General features: G+C 42.2%; 1 pseudogene; it reads left to right on the top strand.

The window, feature by feature from the left end:
- The window catches only part of LOC104293274, an 81,684-nt pseudogene that overhangs the window by 21,143 nt on the left and 44,863 nt on the right, over positions 1-15,678 (top strand).

Here is a 15,678-nt window from a genome sequence, read left to right as displayed (position 1 = left end):
GCAGTGTCGCGGGGACGAGCCCTCCCTCCAGATGTGCAGGCACAACGGCTGGGGCGTGCACAACTGTAGGCACTCGGAGGATGCCAGCGTCATCTGTGGAGGTGCGTGGGCGGCAGAGGCCACCGGCTCTCCTGTGGAGCTCATGATCCCCCATGTCCCCATCCCCTCCTCACCATGATCCCCATCGTGGTACTCTATGCCCCACGGTGGGGCCATGTCTGTGCCCCACCACCTTTCTCCTGAGCAACACGTCTCACTTTTGGCTCTTCTTTCTCCACCCCTACAGCTGCTCTGGCCACCCCGACACCTCCATCAGGTAATCCTCTTCTGTGGCTTTTCTCACCTTTTTTATTTGATGGCTATCTCCCTGTTGGGCTTTTTTAAATTTTATTTTTGTTTCTACGGAAATGTCACTTTAAACTTGTGTGATAATTCTTAGACAGGTTGGGATGTTCCCTTGAGTCTCAGTGACGTTTATTTTGCAGTTGCACTGGTTGGCTGTGAGCAAACCATTCCCTCGCTGGGCTCTTCAGCTGCGTCAACGCTTAGAAAGTGTTGTCTAATTCTCTAACTTTTAACCACATACATCAGTATTGGCAAGGTGGCATATGTACTTTGTTCCAAGGGGCAATGACATCAAACCATGCCAGGACTACATGCACAGTGTAATTTTATTGACATCATTTTTTTTGTGTCTGTGATACAGTTTCCTTATTGTTATGATTTCTATACAGCACTCATAAATTATTTTTTGTTCTGATTTTTTTTTTCATTTTCAATCTTCATTTTATCCACTTCCCTGATGGTATAACTTTATTTGTCTTCTTTTCAAGTTTCCTTAAAAAATGCAGCTTCTTTCTCAAAATTATACAAGTTTAATTGAAATGTTCTCCATTTGCATTCAGAGTCACAGGTCATTTGTCAGCAAACCTGTGTGCAATGGGTAATTTTGGGGTCTTCTGCTTTCTAGAGCTGTCGGGGTCTTCAGCTCACTATTTTTGTCTTAGAAAGAAGATTTTAGATTTAGAGCTTGACCATTCACAGACAAAAATGGTATGAAAGTGAAGGTCCCTGAGAGCCTGTTCAGCCGGATCAGGGAAAGGGGCAGTGTCTGGGTACAGCTGATGCTCCCAAGCTTGGAATAGCCTGAGAATCCCAAAATCCTGAGGCAGGGAGGGATGTGCTGCACTGGGGGGTGTCCCCGTGCAGAAATACAAAATGGGAAGGGGTTGCCTTTACGTATCACATCTTGTAGGAATTAAGTTCAGAGCTTGTGCTCGCCTTCCTATACAGAAACTTTTAGGATTATCGCTGTGTTTAACATAAGAATTGTATGTCATTCATGCTGTCAGGAACATGAAAGCTTTTTGCAGCTACGCTTATAGGAGAAATAAGAAATGTTTAAGATTTGGCCCGGCAGCCTGGAGTGCTTATTTCAGTCTGAGACCATAAAATTAGATAGTTTCCTAGAATACTTGCAACTTATTTATCCTCCAAAGTCCTTAGGGGAATAAAGAGAAGCAGCAGAGTAACCAAAGGGATGCTGTCTGTTTAGGAAGGTACTTCCATTTTGACTGTCATGACATGTCCCAAATCAGATCTCAACTGCAGAAAAGAGAGAAGAGAGCAGAAAGCATTAAGTTGTTACCAGCCCAGCCTGAAGAGGGTGGTCTGACACCGTGGATCTGACCTGACAGGGAATCCCAAATGCAACGTGAAAGTACAGCTAAAGCACAAACAAATATTGGTTTGATGTGGGTCATACGGGTATCACCTGCAGTCAGTGGGAGAAGTGCTTTTCAGCAGCTGTGGATGAGACACGTGCAGCTCAAGTACAATTTTGTAGAGATTACTGTAAGTAAACTCTCTTCCATTTCTTTCTGCAGCACCTTATTTTTGCGGTGGCTCAGTCTCAAATTCCTCTGGGATGCTGCAGAGTCCTTTCTACCCTGGAAGTTATCCAAACAATGCCGACTGTGTGTGGGAAATACAAGTAAAGAACAATTTCCGTGTTATGCTCACATTTAGAGATATTGCGTAAGTAAAACATTGGTTCCCTGGGCAAATTGCAAAGTCAAAACTTACTTGAGAAGCTTGAAAACTTATTTGAAACAGGCAACCTTCCCAGTTTTAAAGATACTTTCAATAAGATCCAGCAGCTGGAAGAGCAGAACAAAACCTGGATTACTGTAGTATTTTCTGCTCACAATTTTCTGCTGCAGCTACACACGAAATGTATAAAACCTCTGCCATGAAAACTTCAAGTGCTGAAAGATTTTATTACATGTTAGGCAGTAAAATCAGTTTCTGAAACGCATTTGACAAGGTGCTGACTTTTGTTCGCCAGGATGCAAAGAGGCAGATGCCGGTATGACTACGTTGAAGTCTATGATGGGCCTCCACACTCTTCCCCGCTTCTTGGGAGACTTTGTTCCGGTTCCTTTCCCACGTATATATCCTCTTCAAACATGATGAGCGTGCACTTTCACAGCGATTCTAGATACACCTTCAGAGGGTTTCAGGCCCACTACTCCTCTGTTCCAGCAGACGACAACACTAGTAAGTTCCCGGTCTGTGTTTCTCATCAGACAAGCCTGGTTATTGTTTTGGTTTGCAAAATAAGTATTTGTGTCTATTTAAAGATGTTAGGGCAATGAAATGATGCATGTGAAATGCAATGGGCTGGTGTGTGAACAGCCTACCTTCTAAATTAAGAAAAAAACACTTGGTTCAATTACAACCTTTAATCACTGACAAATTCCTGAAGTCACTAATATATTGTACCTTCTTCTACCAGCCCTTCTGTGCTTGTCGGACTACATGCGTGCAGTGGTTAGCAGAGACTATCTCCAGTCTCAAGGCTACTCGGCGCAGACGGTCACCCTGAACGACAATCGCTGTAGACCAACAGTCACAGCCCACGAGGTTATATTCAACATTCCCTACAATAGCTGTGGGACGATACGAGAGGTAGGCCCACCATTGTATGTACTGAATTGCAGGACCCGCTTTGAAAAGAGTCATGGAAGGGCCATCGTGGTCCACAGGGCTAAGAAGAGACCCGGAGGTTTTTACTGCTTTAGCTTTCCATGCCTTAGGGAATCCTCATGCTTGATAGAAATGAGATTCCAGGGAGTAAAGCACTGGAGGAAGGTATATGAACTCTCCATGATTTAAAGTAGATGTAGCCTTGTAAGTGCCTTGCAGGTTTGGGATGACTGCGTACTACACGATTGGTGTAGATGTACAGATGTTTAACGAGTTGGCTCTGCCTTGGATTTAACAGGAGTTTTTCTCCACTGGTTTCTGTTTAACTGCATACTTCAGCAAGTTTATTTACAATGTGTGAGCAGAAAAGACCAACATAAAGCTTCTCGGTTTATAGAGTTTAAGACGAATCTACCTTTTTTAATTGCATATTATTCTATCAAAGCTTAGAACATGGAACATGACAAAAATGCAACTCCTCATTTTAAATTACATGTTAAACAGGAGAACAATGATACAATCAACTATTCCAACATGATCAAAGCTACTTCTTCTGGGTACATAATCAAAAGGAAAAAGGATATTCACTTACACATTAGTTGCAAAATGCTACAAAACACATGGATGCAAATAATGTATGTTGCTGAGGATACTGTAGATGTGAATGAAAATCAATTTGGAAGATACGACATGAGCATCGCTTTTTATGATTCCTCATCATTCTCACGACAAGTGCACGACTCTCCATACTACATTGACTTGAACCAAGATGTGTACCTTCAAGCTTCTCTTCGCAGCTCTGACCAAAATCTGACCATCTTTGTGGACACATGTGTGGCATCACCCAGTCCTCATGATTTTAACACTCTGGCTTATGATATAATCAGGAATGGGTAAGAGTTTTCTCAAGTCCTTAGAAGCATAGCTGTAACACCCTCTCTGCATTTATTTAAAAGAATAGAGCCAAACAGAAATGGTTTAGACCTTATTATCAATAAACTGTTAAAAGTCGTCTTTGATTTTTTATGTTTACAGTATGAGCCTGGAAATAAAAAATGACATTTAGACCTTATTAACATTTAGTTTCACTTACTTCATCCTTGTCCTATGCAAAATTCAAAGTAGTGGGAGTGAGGTGGATGAGATGAGCTAGTGAAAACTGGGAACAGGAATCTATCATGGCAGGCTTTAAATATTTTAGTAAAAACAAGTCAAGCATTAGATTAAATTTTTTTTACTCCTTATTATAACACAGACATTAGTAAGAGTCTGTCCTCCCCTCTTCACCACTTATAGTCTCCTTCTCTTGGAAAAAAAAAAAGAGTTGCCAATGCTCTAGCTGCTTAAAGAAGTCTACATTTAAAAAGTCTATACTATGCTATAACAGTTGTATTTTTATCCAACTGTGTTCTAAGTATGTGTTTATGGTATAATTTTGTTTTAATTTATTGTATTTTTTCAGGAATGTACATGTGTGTACCCATGAAGACTAATTCTCCTCTCTGTTTCTTTCTAGATGTGCTAGGGACTCTTCCTATGCCACATACTACTCGCCCTACAGCCACTTTGCTCGGTTCAAATTTAATGCCTTCGAGTTCGTCAGCCGCCACACGTCAGTCTACCTGCAGTGTGAGCTGGTGGTGTGCAGGCTCGGGGACCGTTCCTCCCGCTGCTCCCGGGGCTGTATCAGCAGGTCCAAGAGAGAGACAAGTTCTGACGAGGAAAGAGCGACTGTGGTTGTCGGACCGCTTAAGCTTCGAGAAGGAGGTGCCCAGAGTAGGAATACTGGTAAAGTCAAATAAATATATCTCCTGTTTACTCTAAGACTACTTCGGGCTTCATGCAAAGGCATAGCTCTGCGCTTCTGACATCTGTCACTGAAATCTGCTTTTGCTAACTTCACTATAAAAAGGTGATTGTTTGGCTGACCCAAATATCTGCAAATCTCCTTCTTTCAACACCTTGCAAGACCCCTGTTTTCACCTCCACGTATAAAAAATATACCTGCTTTGGCTGTCCCAAAGGGGAGGCAGCGTGTAACCCATTTGAGTGCTATAACTCCGTTGAGCCAGTTAGCTCCAGCCTGATCGTGTAATGTGGTGGCCACCTGGGAGCAAACTCCCAGCCTGCTTGAGAAACATTTCGTTCCCTCAGTTGTCTTCTGCTCATGAAGTCTGCTTGGTTAAGTTGCCATCCCTGCTAATACAAAGCCTGTTCGAAGAGTTTAAATGGATGGATCTGTAAGAAGTTAGCTTACTTCCAACTCCCACGTGGGAACCACCCCTTTTAACTCAGCAGCTCTTTGTGCCCTGACCTTTAATATATCGAGACCAAACCCCCTCTGCCTTCCTTCGCAGGGCTGGACTTTTCTGTGCCTCTTCCCCAGCCGGCTCCCGCTGATGACGGTAACCCCCTCCCACCACTGGTAGTTGCTGTCGCCATCCTGGCAGTTGTCGTTTTTGTTCTGGCCGGTTTTCTTGCGAGAGCTGCACCGAAGAAACCACTTTCACATGGGATAATGCGAGATCAAAGGTCGGCAGCATCTGCTAAGTGATTACAGGGTAAACGTCACAAAATGCTTCATTGACCACAGTCACATATTTGCCATTTGTAAGAAGCCGTGATATCTTTATCTACAACAAATCCTAGCCTGTTACAATGTTCTAAAATAACTTTCTAATCCTAACACCTGTGAAATTATTAAGAAATAATTTCAACATTTTTGTCAGGAGTTGTTTGGTACAATCATTGTATCGTCTCTCTCCTCTTTAATTCTCTTCTCACATCCTTCTAAGACGATTTATCTAATGCCTTGAAATTTTGTGAGCTGGCAAGAAAATATGAAGGAGGCATCAATAAATATTTCAAGGTTTATTAAAAGGGAAGAAGATTTACTTTTGGGAGAAGTAGTAAGTCACGTCTGTAAAGGAAATACAAATATTGATCTTACCATGGCATCTGGAATTGTGGCTGTACAATATTCTAATAACTTTGAGCATTGTTTTTAATGCTAAATTTTTCATTGAAACAATAATGGATCTGTGCTTATTTATAAAATGTAGAGATTTCCACACTAAAGTAATCTGTTATGTGAGCAGTGTAATTTAAAATCAAAGGAAGGAATGTTTACAAAGCAATAATTCTATTTTGTCTTTCAAATTACTGTCTCTGTGATTAAAACACAAACGAATGTTTAACTGTGTTGGAGTGTGGTCTGTTGGATTACAAACTCTCCAAGTGATGGACTAAGCCCCTGCTTCTGAAATACTACATAAGAAATTTCTAAATATCTTAATGCATGCTTCAAATGGAATGAGCTAATTCTTTTTCTTCCTGCACATGCAAATTTACAGAAAATATCTGCCCCTAGGAAACTAGATTGCTGACTCTTGATTCAGAAATGCCTTTTCTTATGGTCTCCATTACTTTCTCCTGGGTGTCACACAAAAGCAAAATGACCCACTTTGTTCAGGGGACTCCTAAGGATCTGTCTATCCACGATTCCCCCATCCCCGTGTTCCCTCCAAAGCAGATGCCTGATTGAGTCCCTGAGCATCCTCTCCCATCCAAGCAGGCACTGCTTCCGCTGCTTTTCCCACAGCATCACCAAAGGTGAGGACCTCAGGAAAGGTAACGGGAGCTTCTCCTACATACCAGAGAGGAATAACTGTCTTCTACAGCCAGTGTATTTCTCCACATTATTGGAGAGGAAGCTTTCTTTCCAGTATTTGACTTTCTTCCTATCGGTTGGATTTTGAAACGTTTCTACATACTGCTGTGAAGAGGTGTGAGGTACCTCTGTTTTGTATGAGTGTTGGGCATACCTCGGTGCGTGAAGCTACAGCAAGGCATTTTAATAGAGTTCAGCTGTAAAGGGCAGGTAAAAATAAAATAAAATCTAGCAGCAAAAGTAAAACAAATATTCAAACATCACAGGGAAGGCCTTGAAAGACTCCTTGGTTCCTCATCGATGGCAGACACATCTGCAAAGCTGAGAAGCACCAGAGCACAGAAATCATCATGTCCTGAGAGGTCTAGAAAAAGCTCCCCAACCATTTTAGCGTAACTACCATCGCTGCCATTTCTGTTATCTTCTCAAGACACATACCTCCCGCTCCTGAGATCCCTGCTATAGCCCTGGTTTCCCTCTCACTCCACAATGTGGCACTTGTCCCCATGAACACCGCAGCCTGTTTCCCACAGAGCTGCTGGGTCCCTGCTGCTGCCTCCATCCTCCGTGCCAGCCACCCCAGTGCCACCTCCTCCTCGGCCACAGGCACTGCTGCTCACCCAGAGCATCAAAACCACGTCAGCTGGACCTTCCCTCTGCACCCTCAGTACCACCACCTCAGCCCAACACCTTCCCAACAGATGTTTCCCTAACTTAACCTAAGCGATCTCTTCTCGTGCTTAACAAGACTCACGACTGAAATTAGTATCACCATTGAAAAGGCTTTTCACAATGTCTGTCCTCAGTTTTCACTGTTGCTGGTCAAGGCCATTAGTTCTTGCCCTGTTGCTCCTGGCCATGGGGAGTAATTTTCTCCCCTTTCTCTTTAGGTGCATTTTACCTAGTTGAAGATTGATGTTTTTTCCATTATGTTTTCAATTCTTTAGATTAAATAAAACCAAATTCAAAAGCTACTGATCTGTTAAAGGTGGTTTGTTTGTGATATTTAAGGCTGAATCACACAATCTGATCTAAAGGCTTGTCAAATCAGTTGGAAGCCTTCCCCTTGACATACATCCTAAACCAGGCAAAACCGTAAATCTCATGCAAGAGATCAAATCTCAGTCAGGAGACTTTTCAGGTCTCAATGAAATGTCACTTAAATGTAGAAAGACATTTCATTTCTCCTTTCCAGAAGGAAGAGTTTTGTTCAACTTTTAATACTTTTGGTTGCAGATCACAATAAAAATTGTTTAATTTCTTTTTTCCCCCCATGGTTTTATGCTTTGAGGTTATGAGAAGTTTGGCTTCTCAGGACTTACCAAGCCTTTCAGAGTGAGTTGTGCACATTCATAAATCAGGTTGAAATATGCTGGAAATGCAAACAGCCAAACCCACATAAACATTTACCAATGGTGCGTGAAAACTTGAAAAGCAAGATCTCGGATTTTTGCCTTTCAAGTCCCAGTTGAAAACACAGAGAATTAAAGCCAAAATGTAAACTAAAATTGTTTATTTCACCTTTTGTTTTTGTTTATTCATTTTGTGTGGGATCAGTGTTATGCCAACCACACGGTGACGCCTCGTCCCTGCAAACACAAGGATGTTGAGAACCAAGAACGCGTGGAAACCACTGCCTTTGCTCTTCTTAAACGAGTTTTCTGGAGGCTGCAGTGAGACTTGTTGTTGTCACCTCCTCCATCTGCAGAGAAGACACACCAACCATCACTTGGCAGGTTTTTGTTTTGAATAACTGGCTGACTTTGGTATCAGATTATTTAATTTCTCCCTAGTGTGTCTGTCGCTGCTCAACCATGTAGTATGTACTTCACTCAGTGGTATGTACTCAACCACCACTCTCAGCACCAACTAAAGATGTTGTTTGCAACATCATGCTAAAATCCCTTACAAGTGTCAACCTACGTAGTGTGAGCTGTGTTAGGAGAGGATAATTACTGAATTACACCACATATATCCAGACCATGTAGCTACAAGTGTTCATAACTCCAATGAAATCACGCATCCCTGAACAACTCCCTTGAAACGGCACTTAAGAAGGTTTTTTTCAGAGAAAGATAATGGATCCATAGCAACTTGGTGTCAAATATACATGCCTTTTTTGCTTAAAAAAAAAATAATTGTATGGGCTCCATGGGTTTTTGCCAGTTCCCAGTGTTGTCATACAGCCCACTTGGCCAGCATTGGGGTTAAAGCAAAGCTTAGAAACAAAGTTCTTGTTTGCTTGTTTGTATGCTGAATTTCCTGTGCTTTGGTGTCCTGTTTATCTTTCTATTCTAATTTTGGAGTATGAGGGGGATAATTCAACTCTGCAGTCCTCCTTCCCAGGAACGTACTATAAAAATATTTATAATTGGGTATAAATAAACATTGTTTTGTTTCTGGATCCCACAGCTAGCAAGTAGTTGGTTTCTTGTTGTTAATAATAAATCCTCATGTTTTGTAGATTGAGATTTAAAAAAAAGCTAATTTGGGTTTGCATGATATGGGCAAGAAACACAATTTTTCTTGTTTTCATGTTTTGGACCTGTTGGAGCAGGTCCAGAGGAGGGCCACAAAGATGATCAGAGGGCTGGAGCACCTCTGCTGGGACGACAGGCTGAGAGAGTTGGGGTTGTTCAGCCTGGAGAAGAGAAGGCTCCAGGGAGACCTTAGAGCCCCTTCCAGTACCTAAAGGGGCTACAGGAGAGCTGGGGAGGGACTTTTTACAAGGACATGTAGTGACAGGATGAGGGGGAATGGCTTCAGACTGGAAAAGGGGAGATTTAGATTAGCCGTTAGGAAGAAATTTTTCACTGTGAGGGTGGTGAGCCCCTGGGGCAGGTTGCCCCGAGAAGCTGTGGCTGCCCCATCCCTGGAGGTGTTCAAGGCCAGGTTGGATGGGGCTTGGAGCAACCTGGGCTGGTGGGAGGTGTCATGGCAGGGGGGTTGGAGCTGGATGATCTTTGAGGTCCCTTCCAACTCAAACCAGTCTATGATTCTATGAGGATTCTATGATTCTTTACTTTCTGCCCATGCCTTGCCATGGAAGCCCACGGATATTCATTGATACCAAGCGGAATGGAGAAGCCAAGCATAACCTTCTGCTCACAATTCTGACTTAGGTGTCCTTTAATGCCTGAGACTAAACGCTTGCACCAAATTCCAATTAAATAACTAAATGAATATACTCTGGAGATCACTTTCATTTGACTGATAATTTTCTTTTTTTTTTAATAACTCCATCAGACTCGCCAACCAAGGGCAAGATTTTTTAACAGAATTGCAATAGACTCTACTTTGAGTGGCGGACAGCCACCGCAGCAGTTGCTGAATTGTCCACCACACATAACAACCTCAGAGGAAACAGCAAAGGCATTTCTTGAGGCTGACCCACCATTGCCCTTTGTTCATGACAAGTTCAAGATAAAAAGAATTGCAGACCTTTGCTGTCCAGCATCCCTGAACCCAAGCACAACTGTTTGCACAATTTCTGTTAAATATGTTATATTACAAGGAGAAGAGGTTTTTCCTTATTTATTTGTTTTTATTTTTGTAGGTTTGTTTTAATGTTTTTTTTTAATTTAATTTTTATTCATTTTGGCAGTTTATATCTAGCTGGGAAAAACTAAGATATTAAAATTCTCACCGCAGATTGTGTATTTTAGGAGATTTTCTATCTCAGGCTCAAGAACTATGACGCAAAAAAAAGCATATTTTAATGCAGCCATGCCTAGCTGGGGAAACTCGTCAGCAACCCAGCTGGATCACAAGGAGTGAGATTTGTTTTCATTTCCTAGAATAACACTTGGATCACCTCTTTTTGCCCTGAATCACCTGGTACCCATCCAAGCAGATTTTTCCTTCTTCTTTCTGAAATAAGTGAATAAGTTACAGGTTGTAGTGTAGAAATTAATTGGACTGCTGCTGTTCTAAAGAGCCTGCCAAGTCTGAATGACTGTCATCTTTTTTTTTTCTTTTTCTTTTTTTTCAGTTTTCAGAAACTATAGTTTCAGAAAGATGGCTTGTCTCTTTCCTCCTCTTTCTGTTTGAAGACTGTGAGGGCTGTATTTTGTCCTCAGACATAGTCATGTAATCGGTTGAGCCTAAGGAACTTTTCTGTGGGCAAGTGACTAAACAGAATAGATTAGATAAAATGTTGGGTTTGAACAGTTGCAGTCAGTTGAGTGTTGCCTGGTAGCCTTCAAGGCTGAAACCCATCTTCTAGGACGGGGATGATCTCTTCCAGTAGAAGCCCATCTACTGGAATGGAGATGAAGTCCCTTTTTTTTTTTCCTAGGACTTTTCCCTTTTCTGCTTCTTTTCCCTCCTTCTCCTCCCTGCTCCTACCCTGAAGATAACTTCCTAGTGCATGTTAAGATCTTGTTACTCCTCGCCTTATCCCCCTCATCCCTTCTGTTTATCACTCTTTAATTTAGGCACAGAGTAAAATAAGGCACTCTGTGCAAAGACTGAGTTTTCTTCTGTGCCTGACCAGTTGCTAGCACAAAAGGACCCTGACTTGAGGGGTCCAGGTTTGCTGAAGTTACCTGGTTAGAAAGGTTTATACACATGCTCAGCCAGGGATGTTGAGGTGTTTCTGAAGCATTTGACACTAGTTATCACTGTCTTCCATTGCTAAGCCTGGATTCAGGCAGAGCTTTTTTGCATGAGACACAATGAAAACTGAGTGATGCTGATGTGAGGGCTCTGCTCTCCCACGCAAAGAGATGGCAGTGAGCATGACTCAATATTAATGTAGCAAAGCCAAGCCTCCTTTCCAAAATACTGGAGCCTGCCATCCCTCAGAAAGCCAACTGTAAAGCCCCAGTTGCAGGAGGGTGGCCAAAACCTGTTGCTTCAGTTTCTTTTAGAGATCCTGGGCAGCTTGGGCAGCATGCATTTGAAAGCAGAGCACTGTGATGTAGAGTAAACACTTGATCTGAGCCTTGCCAGTTTGGAACAAGCCTTCTTTGTTTCGTAAAAGTTCACTGGGTTTCTCTAAGGAATGTATTGTTGAGGAAGACAAGCGGACTACTCTCTGCCAACACTGCAGAGATTAATCCAGGCATCACATGAGATGCTTCCCGAAGGCTGTGAAATATGACAGCTGGGATGACAATTACAAACCAAGCTGCAAATTAACTGTTTGAAATACAGACTAGAATTTATACAGTCTTGAGGGGTTTCTGGCATAGCATTTGGGGAAAAAAAAAAAAAAAAGCTTTTTGTTTCCTAGCAGATAGGGCCAGTCCATCGCCTGGTGATGTTTACAGCTGCAGGCACTCTGGTGCCCAAGGCATGGCTGTGTGACCCACAGGAGCACCAGGCTAAGACCTCAGCTGGCTTGTGGTACTCCTGCCTCAAGAGGTTCCCCAGACAGGGCTTTCCTTGCTGGGGCTCGCTCTGTCTGGGCTCCCGGACAGCACAAGTGGTTGAAGGCAGGAGGTGCTGCAAATCACTGCAACCCTCTCAGCCCACAGAGCCACCTCCATGGACCCTGGGCAGAGCCACCACCATCGATGTGGGCTGGAGACTCTGGCCTGCAAGGGGACGTGGGATCACAACCACTCCCAGCTCCACTGCGGGACAGTGGAGAAACTGAGGTGGAAAAAGTCTGTCATCATTTTTCACTTGGCATCACTAATTTTCTCCCTGGCTGGTTCCTCTCGGGCCACTGGCTGCCATCGGATATGCCAAGGGGAGGGTTTAATCCCTGGTCCCATAGAAGAGAAGGGCTTCAAACAATAATTAAGGTAATCAAAAAATCAAGCTATTATAAACAAACTCTTGCCAAAAAAAAGTAAGAGAATGTTTTTAAAAGTTAAAAGTATCTATCTCCATTGTACTAAATCAGTAACTTTAAAAAAAAAAAAAAAAAGGCTGGTCAAACTGCAGAGCACACCCCTTTAAATCTACATGCTTATAAGTACTGAACCATGTTTTATCAGTGTTACAGGGAATCCAGTTAAGGTGAGTCCCATGCTGACCGCTGTTCGGATGCTACTGCTGCATGGAGGGTGTCTCAGGGGTCAGGTACTGTTCACTGCGACCTCCCTCTCTCTTGTGTTTTCCTCTAAAATCAGTTTCGGCAAATTTCGTAACCTGTATCAAAGCCCAGTCAAACCGGTAGATATCATGGGTGTTTCATGGGCTACAAGGACTGAAGATGCCACAAAATATTTTAATTATTTCTTTTAATGTAATGTAGAAAACAAATATATTGTATTGTATTTTAATGTATTGTAGGAAAAAATACATAATGATAAGTAATTAATTTTCTTCAGTGCACTGGAGAGACTTAGATGAAAATATAACGACATATCGAAAGGAGATCTCAGCAAGCAGGTAAGAGCATTTGATAAAAGCTTGGTGAGCTGCATACCTACAGCAGGTTCGACACAGCATAGGTCAGAATTACTGCCTTGGATACACCAATGTGGGCAGATCTGCTCCTTACAGCAAGGTGCTTGTCTGTGACTGGGTTTATGTGCACTTTGGCAACAATATTAATCAATGAAGGTAATAATCTGTAAGTAATTCATAGCCAATGGATTACACAGTGGTCCTCACTGTGCAGATCTTCAGCTGGAGGCCATGCAGTCTACATGCACCCGGTGCAAAAATATTGCCTAAGGGGCCACACACATTCAATTTTTACTTCAGTAAGTGAAATACCGAAGGCAGTGACCTTCTGCTATGCTATTCTGAGCACCGGCTTCCTTGTTTAATCCATTGCTGGCAAAATAAAACACAATAAGACATGCTTCAGTCCCCATTAGATGACAATGACATTGGGTCAGCGTTACTCTAATTTTATACAACAGGCACAAGGACACTCGGGTGCCTCACCCTCGGAAGATGCTTTAAAATCAGGCCCAGAACCACAGGAACTCAAGTCTGGTGAGCAGCGCGTGTTAGAGCACACTTTCCCTGCTGATGGGCTCCTTAGAAGGTTGTTGCAAAGCTTTTCCTCCAACATCCTGAGACTGGGGTGGTCATTAAAAACACATCAGTCACTCTAATGGTTGATATAATTTCCTTTTGTCTTCCAAAGAATTGTCCCTGAGGCTAGTGAATGGGTAGAATAGATGTTCTGCAGCTCTGGGAGAAGCTCATTTTGGTGACAGCACAGGGGAAATCCTCATGGAGAAGGTGCAGGGAAAAACCTTAGAAAACCCCTTTCTCAACAGCACTGTGGGTCTCTTGCCAGTAACAAGGCTGTTTCCTACACAGAGAATTTCCCTTTTCTTTTTTTAAATCAATATTTGTCATTGCAAACTTCCTTCCAGCTAAGATTCAAAAACTTTTAGAGCATTTTAATCAGTGTCACTCAGAGTACATCCAACACTTTTATACCACTATCACATTATTTTAATCATCTGTGATCTGTATTAACCAATTCTATTTGCTTATCACCAAGACCAGCGAGGAGCACCAAAAAGCAATCCCCAGGCACGTTCTGCCCTTACAGGACCAACAAGCTTTCACACAGAAGACTTTTCATGAACTTAAGGTCCTAATCCCACATGCCTCACCTTGACAAAGCTCCTATTGAACGCCTGCAGAGTATTTATTTGAGTGAGATAATCAGGATAAAACATATCCAAAGGTTTAGAGTCACAACTCATGCAGCCCAGGGGCGGGGAGCAACAGAAAGAACCAGGGCTCTGTCTGACCCCTCTGCAGAAGGAAGTGCCATGCTCAGACTTCTGGCTGTTCTAGGTCCTTACCCAAGTTTAACCCTGGCAACTTTTTTTAATATCTGTCAGATGGTAAAAAAGTTGCAAAGCCTTATCCTGCTCTCCGTTGATTTTCAAGTTGCCAGGAAGGAAAGTCAGCTCATAATCTCATGTCTCATCATTTTTGGCACCTTCAGAACACATGTATTACAGAGAGCTTAATTAGCTAGTGGTTGAACACTTTCTGAAACAAAAATGCAAAGAAAGATGAAATATTATCATAGAATCACAGAATATCTCAAGCTGGAAGGGATCCATAAGGATCATCGAGTCCAACTCCCCGCTCCTCGCAGGACTGCCTGAAACTAAACCATATGACCGAGGGCGTCCTCCAGGCGCTCCTTGAACATGGCTTGATGCCATGACCACCCCAGTGACCAACCACCCTGTCAGTAAAGAACCTGTTCTAAAAATATAGTTAATTTTACAAAAACTGTGAGCGCTAAAATGTGTATGTTCTCTGTTTCCTCCTCTCACAGCTTCTATGGGAACTGAAATACCTGGCAATTTCAATTTCCTATTTATTCAACCATTTCTGTCTTGAAATAATTTTCCCTAGCATAAACAACTTCCTGATTAAATTATTACCAATTTCCATCTTATTTATTTTTTTCAGTAATTATGCCTGAGAAGAACTTCTTAAAATGTAGTGTATTTTGGCCACAATGAAAGTAGTAATACTCATTTACATAGTTTTCATGAGACTAACCATGGATTTTCAGTCTTTAAGGAGAAATAATAAGTGAAACTGTAATGTATATCTGGTTTGCCAGAGTACTGAAAGGACAGGACTTTTTGTGTGGGAAAAACTTCATCACCGGACCAGGCTGCTAAAAGCCCAATGTCTTAAAAAAGAGAAGGCATTGCATAAAACAGCATTTTTCATTTTATCTGTTGCATAGAGTTACCTCCCCCACAAAACCAAAAAAAAATCTAAGAGATTTTTTCCACTTTCTAATGAAACTCAAAGGCCCTTAAATGCAAGGAGAAAAGAAAATTTAATTATAAGGAAGTCATAGAATCATATAATGGAAAGGACCTTAAAGATCATCGAGTTCCAACCCCCCTGCCATGGGCAGGGACACCTCCCACCAGCCCAGGTAGCTCCAAGCCCCGTCCAACCTGGCCTTGAACACCTCCAGGGATGGGGTGACCATTTGTGTTGCTTTGTCTTGATTAAACTCATGTCTTGGTCACCTTTGTCTTGATGAGTAAAACCTTGATTCTGCTGTACTAATGTTAGTACTTCATCGTTAATATATCAATAGATAAATACCCACT

The sequence above is a fragment of the Charadrius vociferus genome, unplaced genomic scaffold (assembly GCF_000708025.1).
Source record: "Charadrius vociferus isolate BGI_N301 unplaced genomic scaffold, ASM70802v2 scaffold38, whole genome shotgun sequence".
NCBI lineage: Eukaryota > Metazoa > Chordata > Aves > Charadriiformes > Charadriidae > Charadrius > Charadrius vociferus.
The sequence above is the reverse complement of the archived record's forward strand: the minus strand, read 5'-3'. Positions and strand labels throughout refer to the sequence as shown.